This window comes from Molossus molossus, unplaced genomic scaffold (genome assembly GCF_014108415.1).
Source record: "Molossus molossus isolate mMolMol1 unplaced genomic scaffold, mMolMol1.p scaffold_m16_p_11, whole genome shotgun sequence".
NCBI classification, from domain to species: Eukaryota; Metazoa; Chordata; class Mammalia; order Chiroptera; family Molossidae; genus Molossus; species Molossus molossus.
The window spans coordinates 91,298,012-91,314,234 of record NW_023425346.1 but is presented as its reverse complement, the minus strand read 5'-3'; positions in this window follow the sequence as shown (position 1 = coordinate 91,314,234).

Here is a 16,223-nt window from a genome sequence, read left to right as displayed (position 1 = left end):
TCAGTGGTGGAGGAGATGGAAAGAAGCAGGCAGTTCTGACTCATATTGGGGAAGTAGGTGAAGAGGACTTGGGGAGGGGTTGGAAATGGGGGTGAGGAAGAGAGAGGTGGCAAGGATACCTCTGAGATTTTTAACTGGCCTACCAGGATGCATGGGGCTGTATCTACTCAGCTAAGGAACATTGGAAGAGGACCAGCAATAGGCGAGGTCGGGTTGGGGGGTTTGGGACATGAATTAAAGATGCTTCCAAAACATTACCAAGAGCTGTTGAGTAGGCAGTTGGATATAAGGGTCTGGAGCTCAGAGGAGAGGCCTGGGCGAGTCATCTGGGTATAAGGTGTAATTAAGCTGAGAGCAGAGCTGAGCTGCCCAGGGGAGACTGAAGAGAGAGGAGCCCTGACGAAGTGCGGTGTGTAATGGCTGCACAAAGAGGACAAGGCCGAGCCCGGCTGGTGTGGCTCAGTGGTTGAGCGTCGACCCATGCAGCAAGAGGTCCCTGGTTCAATTCCCTGTCAGGGCACATGCCCAGGTTGTGGGCCCGATCCCTAGTGGGGGGCATGCAGGGAGGCAGCCAATCGATGTTCTCTCTTATCGATGTTTCCATCTCTCCCTCTCCCTCTCCTTTCCTCTCTCTCTAAAATCAATAAATAAAAAATATTTTTAACCCTAGCCGGTTTGGCTCAGCGGTTAGAGCGTCGGCCTGCGGTCCGGAGAGACCCGGGTTCGGTTCCCGCTGGGGGCATGTGACTCGGTTGCAGTTTGTCCCTGGCCCTGGTTGGTCGTGTGGGTGGCAGCTGCTCGATGTGTCCCTTTCACATCGATGTTTCTCTCTCTCTCTCTTCCTCTCTCTCCCACTCTATCTGTACAAAAATATATATATATATATATATATATATATATATATATATATTTTAAAAAAGAGAGAGATGCCCTGGCCAGTTTGGCTCAGCGGTTGAGCATCAGCCTGCAGACCAGAGAGTCCCGGGTTTGGTTCCCGCTAGGGGCACGTACCACTGAGAAAAAAAAAAAAAAGAGGATAAAGCTGCAAAGGGGACTAAGGAGAGGCTCCAGAGACAGGGACAAAAAAGAGCACTGTGCTTCACGGGAGCCGAGGAAAGACGGCACTTGGAGAAGCGAGTTGTAGAAAAGCATATCAACCCCTTCTGAGAGGGGCCTTGCCACCGCAGAACACACGAGGAATACCACCGAGTCAGTTAAACCTCGGGCTAATTTTGCCAAAGCACACATACGACCCCACCATTTTCTTCCTGTAAAACCTCTATCAGCATTCCTTCACTTACAAAATCAAGGCCATGCTTCTTAGCTTGGCATTCGGGTTCCACCAGTGTGTCTCTTTGTTATCCAATTGTCATCTTTTTTTTTGTCTCCATCTGAGCTCCAGGCTCACAGTGGCTTTTGGTCAGGCCTCCAAAGCCTGCCCTCACTCCCTCCCCTCTACACTCTACCCGCCTGACTCCATCCCCCAGCAGGCCCAGCGCAGCCCCCAGGTCCTCCAAGATCCCACATACCTAGAGTTGGAGGCAATCGCTCCCATTCCCAGCGCTTTGAACCTGTTTTATAGGAAGTAGAGCCTTTAGAGTTGATTTTGTTTGTATATTTCCCTCCACTTCTGTGAGTGTTTTGGACTGTGTGAACTATGTCTGGCCTGCAGTGGACACATCATAAACGTGGGTGCTGTTGAACTTCCAGAGGGTGAAAGATGCTGCCTGACAAGGCAAGGCACACTCAGCAGGTGAGGTGTCACCTCCTGACCAGACCAAGTCTTCGGAATGCAGGTTGGAACCTGGGGCTTCTGGGGCCACCAGGAGACTCTGTTAATGTCCTCTCGCCTGGTGCATACTCACCAACGCACCCTAACAGCTCAGCCTCTTCTCACGGAGCCAAGCACAGAATCACAGCGCCATCTCCTGCCAGGATGGGGCACTGTTCCTTAAGAGAGGTGGTCTCCAAAACAGAGAAATACACATTAAAATGAGAACCAAGGAGAACACTAACCTGTTAAATTAACAACAAAACTTTAAAAGGTGTAAAACTCAAAACTGGAAGAGGTGGGGAGGAACGTCTATGTATCGCTGGTGACACTAAATTCAACCACACTTTCTGGAGGGCATGCTGGCAAAACTGATCATATACTTTGCATGATTTTATTTCTGGGGTGACACCCCATATAATTACTTAAGAGAAACAAAAGAACCTACTCAATGCATGCAAATGGAAATGTAAATCTATTATCTACATTAGTGAAGAGCTAGAAGCTTATGTAATGCCGAGCCAACAGCAGGGTAGCGCTAAACCAGGTATGATTTGAAAGGAGAAACAATCTCTATAAAGTAATTCCAAGTGACAAAAAAGCACCCAAAATGTTGTTTTTATAGTAAAGACTATGAAATAGAACTAGTGTGTGTAGCAATAGGATCAGAAGAGGATTAAAAATCTTAGAAGTATTTGATGTTCTTCAATACTGAAGCATTTTGAGTTTTTTCACTTATTTATTTAATCTTTGGTTGAAGTTTGTTTGTATTATCAAGGCTTCGGCTATTTAGTGAAAAGAAATCAAACAAGGAGGGACCTGATTAGGAAAATGTCCAAAGCTCATGGGGCTGAGGAATACCCCTGACTGGCAGTCGGGGTCAGACCTCTTCCCTGAGGCTTTTCTCCAAAACTTTCCACCTCTTAGCACAAGGGGGTGCACATAATGTGTTCAATAAATGTCTGTGGAGGCACTAACAAAAAATGATTAACTGCCTGAAATATCAACCAGCTTCCTCGGTGCCATTCTTCTCTCAAGAGCTCTGGAGGGGGTTTGTCCCTTGCTGGATTCAAGTGACTGTCCTTTACACCCCTACCTCACTTGGTCACCAGATATGTGGGCAGCCCCAAGGGACAGGGTGTTCTCTGAAGCTAACCCGGAAAGAGCAGACAGCTGGAGACTGTTTGCTGTCCCCATTCCCTGTAGCTGGGCAGCAAGTGCTTCCATGAAGGGGAACCTGGGTGGTGCATCTTCGTGTTTACTATGGAACTTTTGGCAAATGAGGAAACTGAGGCCAAGGTCAGAGTCATTGAGTGGTAGAACTAGGAGTCCAGCTTGTACTTCTGCCTGCACCCTTATTCCTGTCCCTGTCCTCCTCTGCCCCAAGGGAAGGCCCCAGGCAGAGCCACTCCATCAAGAAGGCTCTCAGAGCAAATGATACAGGATAGCATGTAAGTGATCAGAAGAGGCCACAGGGTATCCAGCAGGGTCAGTGACATTACCTAGGGCATCAGAAAGGCGGGCTCGGAAGGCCCGTCTGATCCACTCCATCTCTCTTTGTCCCTACTCCCCTGGACTTATGGCCCACCTGTTCTCTGATCTTCCTATATTCCCATATGCCAGGATATCACACCTTGCTCATGCCTCTATGACAACACAACCTACCCCACTTACGCATATGTCCACTGTCTGCCTTCCTCCTGCACAACAACCCCCTCCAATAGCACAGATGGTGCCCCAGTCATTATCTCACAACTATAGCTTTGAATTATTTTACTTTTAATTTCAAAAAACAAGCAAGATCCCATCAGTTGGCTTTGGAAATAGAGTAGGATTAAATTCAGATCAATCACTTACCAACTGTGGGATCTTGAACAAGTAGCTAGCCTGTTCATGCCTCAATTTCCCATGCAGATAAGAACACCACCCCCCCCACCGCCCCCCCGGCCAGTTTGGCTCAGCAGTTAGAGCGTCGGCCTGCGGTCCAGAGAGACCCGGATTCGGTTCCCGCTAAGGGCGCGTGCCTGGGTTGCAGTTTGCCCCCGGCCCTGGTTGGTTGTGTGGGTGGTGGCCACTCGATGTGTCCCTTTCACGTCAATGTTTCTCTCTCTCTTTCTCCCTCCCATTTTATCTGAACAAAAAATGGAAAAATGTCCTCGGGTGAGGATAAAAAAAAAGAATACCCCCCCTTCCCCCGTAGCCTGGCTGGTATGGCTCAATGGTTGAGCATCGACCCATGCTCCAAGAGGTTGCTGGTTTGATTCCCGGTCAGGGCACCTGCTCAGGCTGTGGGCCTAATTCCCAGTAGGGGGTATGCAGGAGGTGGCCAATCGGTGTTCTCTCTCGTCGATGTTTCTTTTTCTCTCTCCCTTTCCCTTTCTTTCTCTCTAAAATCAATAAAGAGTAATATTTTTTTTTTAAAAGAATACCCACCCCCTAGAGCTATAATGAGGATTGAATAACATCATGAAGACACAACAAAATTAGTGCCTGAAAGATACCAGGTTCTCATTTCCGAGCAATGCTTGTTTTTTTAAGTGAAGGGTGAAGATCAAGTCTTCCTGCACTAAATGAGGACAACAGAACTTGAAGATGAATCTCTACGTTATCACTCAGGGGAAGGCGATGCATTTCCTCAGAACTTTAAGTTTAAAATGAGAAAATCTAAAGAAAAGTATTAGCTAAATTATAGTCAGGGGGTACGTGGATATGGCAAGATTCATGAAGGGACCTGCAGATGATGGCATTTGGGGAAGCACGGCCAAGGTCATTATTAAACCCATCCATGCTCTAAGGTGAGAAATGAGGAGTCCCAGAGAAAATGACAGGGCCACTGCCCAAAGCACAGTAGCGTTCGGCTAACATTTGTTCTTTCCAACCCAGGGGTCACCTGCTCCAGATTGTTCCTGGGGATATGTGTGGAAGGCAGATACCCCCAGCCTGGGAGTCCAGTGTGACATGTCCTATGTCTTCTTCATTTCCTCCAACGAAGGTATGCTGAAACAGTGCTGGAAGAAGGGTCAGATGGCTTAGATTCTGGTTTGAGAACTGATTTGCTTTGTGTTCTAAAGCAAGTCACTTCCCCACTTCTTGCCTCAGCTTCCCCATATTACAGTGGGGGTGGGAATGGATGAGCTGTAAGGTGAGTGCAGGTCAGGCAGTCCTGGAACAATTGTGGTGAATCATTAAGGCCAGCAGAGGGCAGCAGACTCTAAGGAGCAGATCCAAAGCAACCTGCAGACCACCCAGAAAGAGCCACAGTGAGACAGAAGTGACCGCTTCAAACAGAGATGGGGTAATCCTACTGACTGGTGGAGGGACAGGGCTGCTCAGAAGAAAGAGCTCTGTGTAGGGACAGGGCACTTGGTGTCCCAGCCTGGCTTGGGGCAAAGCACTTTATCTCTCTGGGCTAATAGCAATGGGAGACCAACTGGCTGGTATCCAAAGACATTTCATTCCAGCACCACCTTCTCTTGGAGCCTCCACTATTGGGTGGGAATTGGAGATTAGATCCATTCATATTCTCCCTCTCTCTTTACAAAAATTATTTTTAAATAATTGGGAAAAAGAAATGTAGCATCATGGGAAACTACTGTGTTCTACAGCATAATCAAATGCCTCATTTTTACCTAATCTAAGTTCAAAGTGAATTTGTCATTTCAAGATGTTTAAACAAGACAGCTCAGCCCTGGCCGATTTGGCTCAGCGGTTAGAGCGTCGGCATGCAGTCCAGAGAGACCCGGGTTCGGTTCCCGCTAAGGGCATGTACCTCGGTTGCAGTTTGTCCCTGGCCCTGGTTGGTCGTGTGGGTGGCAGCCATTCAATGTGTTCCTTTCACGTCAATGTTTCTCTCTTTCTCTCTCTCCCTCTCACTCTACCTGAACAAAAAATGAAATAATGTCCTCGGGTGAGGATAAAAAATAAAATAAAATAAACAAGAGAGCTCAGTAGCACATTACTGATAATATCACACACACACCCCTAAAAACAACCAAAATGTCCATCAATCAGGAAAAAATATCTACATTTTGCAAATACCATAAAGCGTAAACTTGCTACATATACTGATGGGGTCAAGACATACTGTTCATGAAGAAAACAAGAACAGTGCACCAGGATAAATCCTATAAAAGGTAAATTTCTGGAAGAAAACAAGAAAATGTTAACAGGGGGCTACCTTTGGGACAATGCAAATGGAGATTTACTTTTCAGTTTTACTCCTCTTTGAATTTTCTAACAATGTGCATGTATTATTATTATTTTTTTTTACTAATTTATTTTTGTTACAGATGTTTCTCCTTTTTCCCCATTGACACCCTCCCCCCCAACCCCGTCCCCAGCTTTGTTGTCTATGTCCATAGTTATGCATACATGCATATAAGTTGTGTGGTTTATATCTTCCCTCCACCCTACCCCTTCTTCTAAGGATTGTCAGTCTGTACCCTATTATTTTTATTTATTTATTATTTATTTTTTTATTATTATTATTTGTGTGTGTGTGATATGTGCTCCTAGCAGGAACCGAACCGGGACTCTCTGGTCCACAGGCCGATGCTCAACTGCTGAACCAAACTGGCCAGGACTGTACCCTATTATTTTAAAACATCAACAGGGATTATCTGCAGGAAGATTCGGCATCCTCTTTGTTTGTTTTTATCTTTATGCTTTACATTTTTTAATGTTTTGTTATTTTGAATGGGTTACACATTATAAGGTCCAAAAATTCAGGGCAATATAACAAAATACGCACAGAAATCTTACTACCACCTTATTCCCATTTACCCCACTCTCTTATCTTCCCATCCTCCAGCCCATCTTCTGCCAATCTGTTACTGGTTCAAAGTCTATGTGTCTGATGCTTTGAAAAACAAAATCTCAAAGCATTTGGAGTAAGGAAAAGTTTACTGATTGAGAAGGCACCAACTGAGAAGATGGGAGACTTTCTGGTGCCTCGAATCCATCTTTAAAAAATACATAGTTCTGCCCTGGCTGGTTTGGCTCAGCGGTTAGAGCGTCCGCCTGCGGTCAAGAGAGACCCGGGTTCGGTTCCCGCTAAGGGCACGTACCTCGGTTGCAGTTTGTCCCCCCGGCCCTGGTTGGTCGTGCGGGTGGCAGCCACTCGATGTGTCCCTTTCACATCGATGTTTCCATCTCTCTCTCTTCCTCCTCTCTCTCCTTCCCACTCTGTACAAAAAATGGAAAAATGTCCTCGGATGAGGATTAAAAAAAAAAAAAAAAAATACATAGTTCTGCCCTGGTCAGTCTGGCTCAGTGGTTAAAGCATAGGCCCACAGACCAGAAAGTACACAATTCAGGCTTCTTTTATGTCAAGGAAGAGGAAATGGGAAGGGCAAGAGGTGACTGACAACTGCAGACATCTGGGTGTCAGCAGGGATCTGAGAAAGATTGTGCCAGTCATGTGAGTCCAGTTGGAGATTCCTGCAAATCTTTGATAAACAATATATACTTCCCTCATCTCCTCAAGCTGCAAGCAGAGTTCCTCTAATGATTAGCATGTCCAAATGCAAGACTAAGCAAAAGCTATTAGCCTGAAGGCTGTAGGAACCAAGCAGGCTTGAACAAGAGACAGTCAGAGAGGACAAACATTTCACTCTGTTACTAATCTTCAGGGTAATCACTTCTATTGTTTCATGTATCCTGCCAGTGTTTCTTTGTGCAGAATAAAAACATACAAATGCATATTCTAGTCCCCTTTTCTTATATAAAAGGTGGCATTCTATGTTCACTACTCTGCATCTTGCTTTCTCTATTTAACGATGCGTCTCTCCCACCTTCCTCTTCCCCCCTTTTCTAATGTAAGTATTTAGTGCTATTAACGCCCCTCAGCACTGTTAGCCATTTTAGAGATGTGGAAACCAAGGCTCAGAGAAAGCAAATGATTTGCTGAAAGTCACACAGCTAGTGAGGTGAAGTCTCAGCAGAGCAGAGCAAGAGCTCTGTGGAGGCCCAGACTTTTCTCAAGGTTCTCTGTGGCCCCTAGGTAAACTAGGACTGATTGGGACAGATGTCCAGTTGAGTGTGCATGTTTCCAGGGGCTCTGAAGGAGACAACTTTAACTTGGCCTATTATTGGCATTTAAACATGAGCAGCTGGTGGACTGGGGTTTCTCTGAAGTAGGCAGACTGAGAGAAAGGGAAAGGGAGGCAGGGAAGGGGAGAGGAAGGGAGAGAGCGCGCACTCTAAGGGGCCCAGAGGCAAAGCTGCTTTGTGCGGAAGAAATCTGGCAGGAGAGGCTGCACTGGGCAGCAGGGCCAGGGTGCCGGGGAATGCTGCGAGTCTGGGGGGAGGGGGGGATGAGTCTGCACTTGTCAGTAATCCAGTACTCACTCTACACCGAGACTGGGAAGGAGACAGCCCGATACAAGAAAAAGAAAGGTATTCTAGGGGCCAGCAGCTCGACTGTGGAAACAAATTTTGAAATAGCTGATCTAAAGATATAGATGGAAAGTTTCTGTTGGCCAAAGAGGGACAGAAGCCACACAGGTCTGTGGCCAGAGGAGTAACGCGATGGCACAAGCAGTGGTATGGGTAGTAGGGTGGCCGCAGCCAACAGAGAGAAGGATGACGAGAGCAGAGGGCAGAAGGCAATGGGACTGTAGCCCAGCACGATAGCTCTATGTGCGGGATATACTCAAACTCTTAGAAGGAATTTGGGGGAAGGGACTAGTCCAAGAGGGAACATAACTGGTCTTTTCGCTAATCAAAGGGGTATAATTTTGAGCTCCTGAATTTTAGCGTATCAGCTGCAAATATGGCACATTTATTATGATCAGCAGGTGAGATATGAGTACACTCAGTTCACATTGGTTTATTTTTGTCATTTATTTTATTTTAAGTCAGTATCACAAGCTACATAGAATACATTATTATTAGCATTGAATACATGAATATACTGAAGCTCAGAGTTTTCCCAAACTCACATAACAAGAAACAATCACCTCATTCCTCTACCCAGTTTCATTTAAATCCAGGTACACATAACTGACATGATAGAGGAGCTGGCACATCTCCCAGAGATCCTGGGTTTGCACCTGGATACAGAATTGGATGAAGTTTGGGTGGTACTATTTTATTTTAATATGTTTCCATTGATTTTTCTCTCTCTCTTTTTTAGAGAGAGATAGAAATGTCAATGTGAGAGAGAGACATCGATCAGCTGCCCCTCACACGCCCCCTACTGGGGATCGAGACTGCAACAAGGCATGTGCCCTGACTGGACCTCTTAGTCCATAGAACTCCGCTCAATTATTAGGCATGGGAATTTCTGGAGTTGTGTGTAACATAACATGGAGGTTATGTATGAATATTGAGCAGTAAAGGGGAGGGCTGTAGTTGTAGTTGTTCTGCAATGTCCACTCCATTCCCATTATTTTGTAGCAGCCAAGCAATTGGGAGAACTGACCTTAGTCAAGGATGAGCCCTGATGAGTCTAAGTCAAACGTTTTCTCTGGGGGATGGTTCTGGAATGAGCATGTGGCCCACTCTGGGCTAATGAGATAAAAGGAAAATCTGCTGAGAGCTTTTGGAAGATGTTTCTTTCTCTTAAAATAAAGTACAGGGAAAAAGTGGTCTCTGGATATTGTTGGGCATCAATAAGAGGCCCAAAATTGCTGCTGCCACCTCAGTACTTGAAGGTGGCACCAGAGGAAATCCAAACTAAGAGAACCAAAGGACAATATATCATAGCCACTGGCTTAAATCAACTGGAAGGCCAACCTGCCCCTGAATGCCCTGGTAAGTGAACCAATAAATCGCCATCTTTTTAAAACCAATTTGAATTTAGTTTTCTATTACTTTGCCTGAAATCATCCTGACTGATACAGCTTGACCTCTGAGAAATTTAATCTCAATTAATTCAGGATCTCAACTCCCCTGGGGTTGTGTCTACGTTCCTGAGTACTCATATAAGGCTAAGTTTTGGGAGTGAGAATAGGTATTTTGTCCTGATGTCTTTTCTTGCTCATGATTCCTAGTTTCCTTGTGTATCTAGTTATTTTCAACTATGTGCTGGATATTGTTGGAATTGTTTGTGGCTTTGCAAGAGGTAACTTTTCCCCAGAGAACATTTATGTTTGCTTCAGCTGGGCACCTATGATCATTAGTGATTTTGGATCACCTTAAGCTAAGTTCAAGGTTTGATACTCTCTGAACCATTCGGATGAGGAAAACCTTAACTGTAAATCAATCTAAGAGCTAGTTTGCTTCTGAATTGCACTTACTCTGAGGGTGTTGTCCTTTGAGATCCCAGCTTCTTATAGATGAGATTTTCTATTGTACTCCCAATTTGTATGGGTCCTGGGCCCCCACTATGCCACATCATTCTTGTTAGAATTGGCAGACGCCCTAGAGCAAAGACACATTTCTTTCTTTAAAAAAAAAATGTTTTAATCCTCACTCGAGGATATTTTTCCATTGATTTTTTTTTTTTTTAGAGTGGAAGGGAGGGAGGGGGAGAGAGTAAGAGAGAGAGAGACATCAATGTGAGAGAGAGACATCGATTGGTTGCCTCCTGCATGACCCCAACCAGGGCTGGGATTGAACCTGCAACCCAGGTACATGCCCTTGACTAGGAATCAAACCTGCGACACTTCAGTCCTTGGGCCAACACTCTAACCACTGAGCCAAACTGGCCAGGGCAGGACACATTTATTTCTCAGTAACTTTACTGTGTGCCCATTTCTCTTTCAGTTGGGCCTAGTAAGTCACTACTATCTTGTCTTTTCAGTGCTTTTAAGAAGATACCCTTTATATTTTATTCAGCATTTTTAGTAGAATATGTTTTCTGAATAACCTAGCCCACCAAAACTTCCAAATCTCTTGTTTAAGCCACAGGTATTCCCTTTTCTCCCAGAAGACCTCACTTTTGAAACTCAAAAGCCAGAGAATGCTTTTTCTTTTTTGCATATATCATTTCTTCCTTGAGGCAATAAACAAGGAAACGCCACGCTTGAGCGAGAGAAGGGCTGTGTGGTAGAAGGAAGTACCCTTCAGTTTGGTTAGTATTTCAAAATACCATTCCCCCACATATGCAAACTGCTTAACCCCTTGCTCAGCACACATTTAGGATTCAGTAAATAGTTGTTGTCATGATTATTATTTCTATATCCAAACTCGCCTCCTTTAGGCAGTCTTCCTTCATTAACCTTGTCCCATTCCAATTCATCTTTACTGTATTTTCTCAAAGTACACTTTGTTCTCATTGTCACCCTGTTGATTTACTCCAGTTGCTTTTTCAAATGTGCACTTTTTCTTGGGAACACCATCTCCAGAAGGTGTCTAGGTCTTGTTTCTTTAACTCTGGTATCAGAAGATTCTTTTCTTTCAACTGCAGGTGACAGAAGATTCATTTCAAACTGCACTGAACTGGAAAACCCAGGGGTAGGTCCTCAGGTACAGTTGGATCTGGAGCTCAGTGTATGCCATGGGGACCTGGGACCTGGTCTTTCTCATCATATTATGATCTTTTGCCCTCAGGCAGCTCCACTCTGCCGAGGAGCAGGATCTCCCCACTTGCTTCTCACAGCTCCAGATCCAGTGGAAAAGAGTTCTCATTAGCTCCAGCAAAAGTCCCAGGATTTACCCCTTTGGGACTAACTAGGTTAATGCCCCCCTCACTGTGACCAGGGGAATATGATGTGCTGCTTAGATAAGTCTGAATCAGAAGTATATCTCCTGGAACCCCTCAGAAAACCAGGTGCTCTGAGATCGGAGGAACTGTGGTTCCCTGAAAGAACCCTTGGGGGGCTGCCAAGAGAGGGTGAAATGGATACTGGATAAAAGCACCATCTGTCCACTTCAATCTCCAGCAGCCCACAGGAAAGGGCTCAGGGATGTGGGGCAGACTAAATTACATTGACAAGATGCTGAGTCTGTCTAGGACCTGGGAGCTCTGGCATCGATGCTGCTTGGTGTCAGCCACACAGACAGGACAGGAGCTGGAGCGTCTGGGTGACTGACGCGACGGCCGTTCTCACAGCCCCCCAACCACTCCAGCACAGGGGACACCGTTTACGACGTATCGGTAAGGGTCTCATCCAGGTTATTCCCTCGGCCTCCTCAAGCTGTTTTTTTTCTCTAAGACAAAAATAACACTTAAAGAGGATCCCGACTCCATGTCCCAGACAAATAAGCTATCCAGAGGTGGCGGCCAAATTCACCCTCAAGTCAGGATGTAGTGTCCTTATCACATCTCTTCGAGAGCAAGCCAAGAAATAGGCTACCAAGAAATACGATACCATGACCAGAACCTAAAACCAAACACCCAAGAGTGTTTATTTCCAACCAAAGCCAGCACCTTCTGCTGATTTACCCTGTCAAAGAGGATGGGGGGGTGGGGGGGAATGGGAGCTCTGAGGGGTAAAGGGTCAGGGCCAGGCAGAAAGTTCCTTTTTACAACTAGAAAATCACTAAAAATTTAATGTTGAGCAGTGCTGGTGTCTGTCCCCAGCTGGAGCCCTCCTCTACCCCGCCCTGGATGCCACCATGAGATGACTAATGAAGAGCCCCCTCCTCATGCCGGCTCGCCTTCAGAGCATCGTAGCTGGAGGTCTAAGAGGACTAGAAGCAGATGGCAAGGTAATCATTTCAGTAACCACTTACTGAGCATATATTACATGCCAGGCCTGTGCTTTATTTACATGAAGCTTAGTGGTTGAAAGTGTGACGCTAGAGTCCAGCAACACTGGGTTTGACTTGGCTCCATCTCACTAGCTTTGAAATATTAATCAAGTTGCTTAATCTCTTTGTGACCTGATTTTTTCATCTGTAAAATTATAATAAAGAAGTATTTACCACAGAGGATTGTGAGGGGTACTGCATACAATGTGTTTTGCAGTGTCTGGTAGATATTAAGCACTGCATAAATGTGAAGCATCATTATATACACGTGTAATTCCTAACTTACCCTGATCCTGCAATGTAAATCCATTAGTTTGAGAGAGGTTTGGCTGCTGTAGCAAAGGTTCCATTTATCTGTGGCATAAACAAGATAGAAGTTTATTTCTCCTTATAACATAACAGTCTAGAGGTAGGCAGGCCAGCACGGGAGTGGGAGGTTCTATCATGTTCAACGTGCATCTTCCAGTCAGTAGGAAGGGGGAAACCAACCCCTTCCTTCTAAGGGCACACATATGACATTGCTGCTCAGATCCCATTGGCCAGACTTAGTCACAAGGTCATCCTATCTGCAAAGAGAGCTGGCAAATATAATCTTGCTCTTAGCTGAAATTGTGTGGATTTACTAGTAGAGGAAGAAGAAAGGGAAAATAGAAATTACTCTGCCAGAGTCTGACGTCAGTCCACCCCTTACAAAGAGCACATTTAGCCTCCTCAAAGGAAGGACACGCAGGGTTCCACCCAGACACAGTACCAGCCTAGACCCCAGGATCTCTGAGGGACCAGGTATGGATGAAGTCCTCATGGTTTAGTGACTTGTAAACCAAAAGGCAGGTAATCTGGTCCTCCCATTCCCCATAGACAACAGTGGAGAGGGAAGAGGATAAATTCAATTAAAACATTCACTCAAGGAAAAAAAAAACTATAATGCATATATATACAATAGAATATTACTCAGCCATAAAAAATAACAAAATCTTACCATTTGCAACAGCATGGAAGGACCTAGAGGGTATTATGCTAAGTGAAATAACTCTCAAGCAGAGAAAGACAAATACCATATGATTTTACTTATACATGGAATCTAAAGAACAATGTATATGAACATACAAAACAGAAATAGACTCATAGATACAGAAAACAGACTGATGGTTACCAGAGGGGAGGAGGATTGGGTAACTGGGTGAAAAAAAGATGAAGAGATTGAGAAGTACCGATTGGTAGTTACAAAGCAGTCATGGGGATGTAAAGTACAGCATAGGAAATATAGTCAATAATAATGTAATAACTATGTATGGTGCCAGTTGGGTATTTGGAATATCCGGGTGGGGGGACACTTGGTAAAGTATGTGATTATCTAACCACTGTGCTGTACACCTGAAACTAAACAACATAATATTTAATGTAAACTGTAATTGAAAATTGTTTTTAAAATTATAAAAAACAACACATCCACTCAACAAGAAAGAATGGAAAACACCCAGCAGGAATCGCAAAGCCACTTCCTAGCAGTGCAGTAAGTTGGGCAGCGCATCTCGGCGCCCCTGCTTCTGCTGTCTGGGAGGGTCTCCCCTTTCTACCCTCCCCTGTGGCCACTTGCATTACCTTCTGGGAAATTTGTCCTTATCCAGTAACCTCTGCAGCTGCATTGAGAACAGGTCTGCCTTCTTACAGACCTTACAACTCACAGCCCTCTTCCTGCTGCTGCAGATTTGGGGGAGTGGGAATACCTGGGGGTGAAGGTGCCAAACCAGGATTTGCTGACCAGTTTTGTGCTTTCTTTGTGAATGCAATGCCCTCAAAATTTTAGAAGTCTTCTGACTGGTTCCATATTTGAGTAACCACAGCCAATGGTCTCATATAGACATAACTTTAATGCTAGAATTCTCTGGACTTGGTATACTTCCTATTCTCTCTCTAACTGGTGGTAGCTATCTTGAGGCATCTGAAACAAATATGCTTAGCTGGGAAAGGAACCTCCTTATTCTGCCCGCTGGGCTGGCTTGCACTGTTTGCTGAACAGGGTATGCTTGAGAAAGATTTGGGACCGCAGGTACAGCCTTTGCTAAGCCTGACTCCTCCAAAATACCTCTTAGAACTAGCCTGAGTGCATTTGTCTCAGAGGACTTTGCTTGTAGCAGCAAACAGCAGCCAATACACACCAGCAATCTCAGTGTTTCCGTCTAGTTTCTTTTTTTTTTAAATTATTATTATTTTTTATCCTGACCCAAGGACATTTTTCCATTCTTTGCTCAGATAGAGTGGGAGGGAGGGAGAGAGAGGGAGAGAGAGAGAGAGAGAGAGAGAGAGAAACATCAATGTGAAAGGGACACATTGAGTGGCTGCCACCCGCACGACCCAACCAGGGCCGGGGACAAACTGCAACCGAGGTACGTGCCCTTAGCGGGAACTGAACCTGGGTCTCTTTGGACGGCAGGTCGATGCTCTAACCGCTGAGCCAAACCGGCCAGGGCTCAGTGTTTCTGTCTAGTTTCCGTGAGTGTTTACAGGTTCTATTAGCAAATGCTTTACCTTTCAAGGGATCATAGATGACAGACATGTCATATGTTTTGCTGTAGCATAACAGTGATCACCAGCTTACCAGCATACAAGATTTTTCTTTGCTATCTAGTGTCCAGTCTCTAAGCCAATGACACTTGTTTTAGACTTTTAAAGCAGTGCCACTTCCAGATACTAATTCTGCATTAGTTAGTACACATGTTTGGTTGTTATAACAAAGACCCAATTTAAATGGTTAAACAAAAAAGTTTATATTTTTTTCTTATTATAGGCTATAGGCAGTCCAAACCTGGTAGGGTGACTCTGAAACCCTTAATGAGCACCTTTCTTCTGGGGTATAAGATAGCTGCTCTAGCTCCTGCCATCACATTAGCATTCCAGCCAGCAGAAGAAGAAAAAAAGGAGGACAATTTATGCTTCTTTCTTAAGGCCTGACCTGGAAGTTTCTCACATCACTTCCACTCACATTTCATTGGCCAAATTTAGTCACAAGGCCAAATTTAGCTGCAAGGAATATTGAGAACTTGTGTTTATGATAGTTAAACATTCCGGCTAAAATTCAAGTGATTCTATTACTAAAGGAAAAGGAGGAAAATAGATATTGGAAGGCAACTGGCAGTCTCTGCTACCTATTGTTTTTAATCCCCATTTTACATTTGTGGAAACAAGTTAAGAGAAAGTGAGCAACGCTTGCCAAGGTCATATGGCAAGCAAACAGCAGAGCATAAATTTTAATCAGGTCCATCAGACCCACAAACAGGCTTTCCATCACATCCAGCCAGCAAATCTGATCATCACGGTGCCCACTGTTTACTTAGAGATCAAAGATATTCGCGTGTGAATCGTTACGTAAATGCTGGCCCGCTGTACACTGAGATGCTTCTGGCCACAGAACACTCACCGTCAGACCAGTGCAGTGAGGGTAATGCAATCAGGGGAGGCTTTCTGGAAAGGAGCCCTGCTACTGGCCCAGCGGGTGGACCATGTCTGAGGTGGAGGGACAATGGTGTGAGTGAGCCTGCTGTGTATCTGGCTTGTCTGTGAGGGCGGCCTGGAGAGCATAGGGGGGTGGGGGTCCCAGATCTGGTACATCACATACCTCCAGGGATGGTCCACTTGATTTTTCTACCATCTGAGGTGTCCCATTAGCTGTACCTTAAAAGTTCCATCGTTTGAGACCAGACAGGGATCCTGTGGAAGGAGAGATGCACTCACCCCTGCACTATCCAAGATACACATGGATGGGCAAAGTCCCTTCCCTGGTGTGTCCTCCTCTGCCCCCACCCCTGCCCCAGGT